The sequence below is a fragment of the Eurosta solidaginis genome, chromosome 4 (assembly GCF_040869045.1).
Source record: "Eurosta solidaginis isolate ZX-2024a chromosome 4, ASM4086904v1, whole genome shotgun sequence".
In the NCBI taxonomy this organism is placed as follows: domain Eukaryota; kingdom Metazoa; phylum Arthropoda; class Insecta; order Diptera; family Tephritidae; genus Eurosta; species Eurosta solidaginis.
In genome coordinates, this window is record NC_090322.1 from 67,241,348 (window position 1) to 67,248,719 (window position 7,372).

The window sequence follows — 7,372 nt, forward strand, 5'->3', positions numbered from 1 at the left end:
TGGAACAACACTCCGCCAACACCTATTTTCGAAGCGTCGCATTGTATTACGAATTCCTTGGAAAAGTCGGGTTGTGCCAAGACAGGAGAGGAACTCAAGGCTACTTTTAGTTTTTCGAAGGCCTCTATAGCTTCAGGGGTAAGCTTGAACGGGCCTGATGACTTACGGAGACAGTCGGTCAAGGGACCTGCCAAGTCAGCAAAATTGGTAATAAACGCCCTGTACCAATTCGCCATGCCCACAAACCTACGCACTTGCCGAGGGGATTTAGGGATCGGGAAATTTTGCATTGCTTCTATTTTTCCCGGATCCACCTTCAAACACCCGCTGCCTATCAAGTACCCTAAGTAGCGTATTTCCTTCTGACAAAATTTACTTTTCTTCACGTTTATTGTCAGCCCTGCCTCGGTTAAGCACTTTGCCACTTCCGCCAGCAACTTCAGGTGACCTTCAAAATTAGCGCTGCATACCATCAGGTCGTCAAGGTAGACAAAGACGTTCTCTCGCAAACGCGAAGGGATTGCCTTATCCATCAGCCTACTCATAGTCTGCGGTCCGTTGCACAGACCAAATGGCATTACATTGAAGTGGTACAGAGGCCTCCCCGGAACTGCGAATGCTGTTTTTTCCTTGGAGGACTCCGTCAATTTGATGTGGAACAACGCGTCCTTCAGATCAATGCCACTAATAAAATGCGTATCCTTTAGTCTGCTCAATAAGCCGTTGATATGAAGAAGGGGGTATGAGTCCTTCTTAGTCACCGCGTTGACCTTCCTCGAATCTATGCACAGACTAACTTTACCTGGTTTCCGGACCAGTACTACAGGACTACACCACGGGGAGTTTGATTCTTCTATAACTCCTAATTCGAGTAACCTGTCTAGTTCGCTAAAAGCTTCGGCTTGCCTCGGTGGCGAAAGAGGGAAATGTTTGCTTTTTATGGGAACGGCATCACCGGTGTCGATGTGATGCTCCACTAATTTAGTTTGCCCTAGGCCTAATTTCTCGTACGAAGGAAACGTCTCGATGACCTTTTGCAATTCTAATTTCCGATCTAGTGACAATTCATGGAGGTTAAGTTCCTCTTCCTTTTCAAGTCTAATCTCTATGCACTCTACGCTTGGGAATATTTCGGGAGCTAACGCAAATGCTCTCCAAAAATCTACCCCGAAGTAGGCTTCTTGGAGAAGTGAAGGGACAAGGTAAAAACGAATAAACTTTGTAATATTTTTAAAGGTGACCGGTAGAGATACTGAGCCTAAAATTTTTTGCTTGCTGCCGCCCGCGGTATATACGAACGCATGTAAGGGCTTATAATTGAAGCCGTTATGCTCTAGGAATTCTAATCCATTTTTTCCTAAGATGGAGACGTTGGCTCCCGAGTCCAACAACCCTACAAGAAAACTATCTTTAATTTTAGCCTTTACGAGAGGCCTTTCATCCTCTGTAAGCGTTAACGTGGTGGCTTGCAGCAGTCTACGCTCCTGTACTCTCCTGTGGTATCTCTTCCTACACTTCAAAGTATTGTCCGATACCGGGTATTGTTCGAAAATGGTATGTCTTATTTGTTCATACCTATGTTCCCTTTCTTCTAGGTTTGGTGGAAATTGCATTTGGCAAGCGACATCCCTATGCTGGCGTTGCAGAATTCTGGTCGGTTCGCCCATCGCTGAGGAGAACGTTTGACTCTCGGATTCAGAACTATTCGAATTGTCCGTACTGTCAGGGTAAGTTATTATCACGTTTGAGGGTTCTTCTGCCAGGGTACTACTGCATCTCGGAAGCTCACCACCTCCATGCAGAGATTCACCCTCTGGTTCAGTACATGGGACGACGCCTCGAGCACTGGCTGGTGTGGGAGCTATGAAGCCGAACGAGGTTCCCCGCCTTCTCGCTCGGGTACTGGTTTCCCTGCCTGCGATGGTCCCTAGGGCATTTTGGAGTTAATACTCCCCTATGGCCGCATTTGAAACAAAAAGGATTCCTAATGGGTTCCTCGCAGTATATGTATGAGTGGCCCATTGCCTGGCAATTCCAGCATTCGATTCTCCTGTTGCGTCGATATTCCAGCGCCTCTATCTGCGGATCCATTTCACAATCCTCGCCTTCCATCCTCATGTCCGGGGTTGTCACGCGTGCTTCGTTTACATGCCGTCCTGGGTAAATGTCTCCCAACAGCTTGCTTTCTTTCAGCACTTGTTCGCCTCTGCGTGCTACATCGCGTAGATCATGAAGGGTTCGTACATCCGCGTTGAAAAGCATCAGCTTAAGGCTGCTGTTGACGTTTCTTTTTATTATGTCAATCAGTAGAACCTCCGACATTGGCTCTCTTAAGCGCGCGTTCAAGGAGATTATGTCCGTGTGGAACACGTCATAGCACTCGCTTGCTTTTTGCTTCCGCAAGGAGATCTCCATCATGATCTCGTGGTCAGTTTTCAAAGTGCCAAACTCTCTTTTCAATGAGTAGCACAAAAAGGCATAAGTCGCATTTGGGGTTTGTTTCGTTAACAGCCAGTACCATTCTTCGGCCCGCCCGGAAAGAAACAGGTGGAAACTAGCCATTATTTGTTCGTCCGTGCATTGTGTGCGATCACACAAGGTGTCCAGCTTAAAAAGGAAATCCGCTACGCTTCCAGTGCCGTCGACCGCGATTTTCCACTCTTGCGGTTTCACTACTATGCTGCTCGGATCAGGGTATATTGGCGGTATTACTGTTGGAAGTGGGTTACGGTCCATTCTATTTGCGTTCCGGTTCTGATAAATTGATTGCTGCGCAGATTCGAGAGCGGCGTTGAGCTGGTCCATATTATTTCTGATTGACCCCATCTCCCTCCGCATTTCCTCCTGCGAAGCCTGGAACAGACGGAGTAGCACTTCCACCCACGAGTCTCCACGAGTAGCTTCGTTCTGCATTCCTGGGGTATTCGCCCGGTCCCCTGCAGCTTCTCTAGAGTTTCCAACTCCTTGGTGTAATGGTAAGGCACCAGCTCCATCCGGTGCATAGGTCGACACATTGGTCATTAGCCCCGAGATATCATGCGCGTTTAATAGGGGCGCATTAAGATTACTGGTGCTTTCAGGTCTGTCCATTTTATCGCGAGGGACATTCAGGTCGGAGCCCATGTTCATTACCGCGGGATCTCCGTATTGTCCCCCTACTGGGGTGTGCACCACCAAGGGACGCCTGGCCTTGGAGGAAGCCCCCCTATTATTAACGCTCCGGTTCTGGTTTCCCCGGAAATTCCCCGCACTCCCGAACGGAGTATTCCGGCCCGGTTGCCCAAAAGACTGGTCGCGCGACATATTCAAAAAAAAAGTGGTCAAGTAGTAGATCAAAAAAAAACTTTTGCGTCGTAAGGCAGTTAGGGAGGGAAAAAAAAGTTAAAGTCCACCCCTTCACCTTATATACCGAACGGTGATTGATAAAAAAAAATTATTTATACGTATAAAAAAGGTGCGCGAGGAAATACAAAAAAACACTCGCAAATAATAATTACTAACATAAATGCCGTACCTAGGGAAAAAAGTCAAAGCTGCAAGAAAGAAATGCTCAGTTATATATATTTTGTATGATAAATGGGAATGCTGATGGTTCGATTCCTCAAGAAGGCACAGGGTAGCGGCAGAAAAAAAACACAAACCCATTCATACTTGTCCGTAGTGCTCCCAACCGCAGTGCGAGGGGGTCTTAAGGCCCCCTCCGAGACTGGTTGGGGCCACTAGGGTCACTCCAGGCACACACGGGTTGGTCTCAACACGCCCAGCCGCAACGCAGGGGCAGTCTCCAGGGGCTTGCCCCTGGGACTGGCTGGGGGTGCTAAGGCCTCCCGTCCATTCACCCGGGACACTCCTCCTGCCTCGGCCGCAATGGGTGGAGCGGTTTCGAAACCGCTCCCCAGTCTGGTGGGACAGGAAGGAGTGCCACTTTGAATCCCAGCTAAACCCGTCACAATCCAGGTGGTATTCAACCTTACCACCTGGGACGTGGGATGAGCTGGGGTCCTTTCATGGCATACACACACACTCACACTAACAACACAAATTCGGCAAAGAAAAGTTACAAAATTTAAAATACTACCAAAAAAATAAAAATCCCAGTTTAGCGGACAAAATTATTCCTAGCCGACTACGGACAACATCCGGCAAACTAACATCCCACTTACAAAAAAATTAAGTGCGTGCAGCACTGCCTCATCGGGTGAATACAAAAATCCGGATAACTGACGTTAAGTCACATGGCTCCGTCAGTTACTGCCCCCGATGACCAGCCCGGACAACATGATCCGTACAACCATCCCACCGCAACGTAGGTGGCAGCTCACTCGGACTGGTGGGATGGTAACTTCACAGTTGGCCCGACTGACCCTCGCGGCCAGCGCCTCAGGTGCCACGTTGGGCGCCATCTGTTATGGCGCCCTCAGCAACTGTCAACGATGATCACTCTGGACAACTTGATCCGTCCAACCATCCCACCGCAACGCCGGTGGCTGCTCCTGCGGCTGCACACCTCGGACTGATGGGATGGTCAACTTCACAAGTTGACCAAAATGACCAGCGCGACAGCGCCTCGGGCAAAAAATCACGTTGGGCGCCATCTGTTATGGAATCGTAATTTCTACGGGGAGCAGTAAGGAAGGCGGTCGGCATGATGTGGTGGTGCACAGTGGCTAGTCATTGTCGGCTGGGGCGGGTCCTTGCCAACCTTACTGTTCCTGCGCCATAAACAGAAAAAAAGTTCCTATCATGCCTATCAAAACCAAGAGCTGTCAAATTCAAAAAAAACTGACAGAAGCGCAGAGACCGACTCAAAACGCTCATAAATTCAAACTAAAACAACATCCGGTCGAGCCGGATGTCACGGACAGACCGTTAAACATTGAAAAATTTAAATTCAAATTCAAAAAAAAACTAAACGCAAAAAAAATTACCGAACCGGACATGGCCGGTTACTAAAGCTAAGAGTCAAAAAAACAAGCTGAAAATAGAAATAAAAGAGAGAGAATGGCAGAATATAACTTGGGGGCATGGGTGTTGTTGCGAGGCCCGGTGCTTATACCCACCCTCAAAATCCATGGCCACCGACGCACCTAAATTTTCGGTGGCCCCTTACCTGCATTACCCTATGCCTTCTAAATAAATATGGAAGTCAGCATTCCCATTTATAGTACAATTTATTTAAGATACATTAAGGAAAAAAAATGGTTACAAAAATTCATTTCGATTTTTCATCTATTCTACTAGCAAAACAGAGAATAATTCTTATTGTACGCTTTTAGCTGTAGATTTTAGTGGTAAGCTTATGGGTAAGTACAGTTATTAATAATTAATAAAGGGGCGGAAGAGTAGAAGACAAAAAAAAAAAAAATTGTTGTATCTTAGTGTATTTTATTTTATTATAGTTTATTTTATTTTAGTTTATCTCATTTTATTGTAGTTTATGCTTTCTCTTGAAGAATTAGTTTAATTTTACTGGGTCTTCTTTTCTTTTAGTTTTATTTTTATTATTTCTAGACTTTATTATCTTATCCAAGTTTATTTTATTATAATTTATTTCAATTTTTTTTTCTTTTTTTTTTTGTATATTTTGCTTAATTTTATTGAACTGGATTTTAGTTTTATTCTATCCACAAAGAAAATGTGTCTGAACTTATTCGCCTAATTATTTAGAATGTAACATTTATTTGTATCGGTGTTTGACCGTTTCAGAAACTGTCTTTAAATTGCCTACTTTTACTATTAGTTATAATAAGTTTTGCATGTCTATGAACACATGCACTTTTATGTATGTAATTCCAGGTAGGTGTGCATATCCTTATATTTGCGAACAACGCAAGTGCTATAGATTTTAAGCTTATTTACGCTTCTTATTCTTCTCAAAAACATTTAAGCACTCTTTTTATTCCTAGTCTACGTTTAAAGTTCGTATGTATTTACGCACTAATAGGCTTATCATGCTTCAGCCGCTGACATTAATTCTTTAACTATGCTAACCTTAGTTTAAAAATAAATAATCTGAGATTTCAAATTGGTTATGCCGTAGTTAATTACGCTTTTATAATGACCCTAGTTCACGCCTTTAACTTTTATGCATGAACATTCTTAAATGGAGTTCAAACCCACCCAGCATCTAGATGACGAATTTACTTATGTATCAATACGCCTTGATTATTCCTTGCAGCTAAATATCGATTTAGTTAAACAATTGGAACCAACTATTCATTGAAAATCCGATTGCCTTCTTAAGCTCACACTTCTCAACAAATGAGTAAAAAAAAAATAATAATTATAGCTACACAAAAATATGTTTGGACCTAAAGAAAGGTGGATGCCGTTCCTAGACTACGATGACCGACAGCACAGGTCGTCAAAAAAAAAGAAAAAGGTTACAGTGTATGAAACCGTAGTACGGAAGCTCCGATGTGGTTGAACCGCTGGTAATTTAAGCTCGATATGCTCCGGCTTCAACATCCCACATGGGCTATCCTTGTTAAAACATCACACTACCATTATTCAAGAGGATGACCATAGACAATGTTGGATGTTGTAGTCGTGTGTGAACCTCGTTCAAGTTAACTATCGGCAATTACCTGAGGTTTTAATTAGCTCACCTTCGAGCTTCCTGACACTTTCATCCGCTGAGGAAATACGTTTATAATATCATATTGGATTACGCACTAAATATGATGGAAAAATGAATCGTAAGCATATTCCCAAATGATTCCAAACACACATTTCATAAGATTGATAATTGTGGTTAAATAGGAAAAAAAAAATATTGTGAAAGCTAATGGAATGGCATAGCCAATATGATGATAAAACGAATAAAGGGGAAAAGAAAATTTGGCTTACAAATGGTCATTCAGGAATATTCCCAACCAGGGTACACCCTTCTCCCGACGGTACATTGATTTTCGAATACAAGGAACACTTTACATCTTACGTTTTTAATCCACTTCCTGATACACTTCCAAAATGCTGACTGGGTATAACTGGCAAGTATTCCACCCCTTTACAGCTCATGTACATACATAATTTTAAGTATATCTTAAATAGTATTACCTACTCAATATATCATAAGTTATTAATTTTAAATGTAGGAAAAAAATCGGTTGTCCGTAGCCGGAACGAACTCACAGCTTTCGTGCTGGTCTTGGTATCCCGGCTGGGTCTGCTGGTTGTTGTTGCCTTGGAACTATATGAGCCGGGGAGCTGATTATTACGTTCCCTCCCTGCTGCGTTTTATGAATTTTATTCGACTTTGTCCTCGATGACTCTATTAAGGGTGTATCAGCGGTTCCCTTTTTTCTTGACCAACAGTATTGTTGTTGTGGTTGCTCAACGTCGACTCTTTGGTTTCATCAGCCAGCGAGCG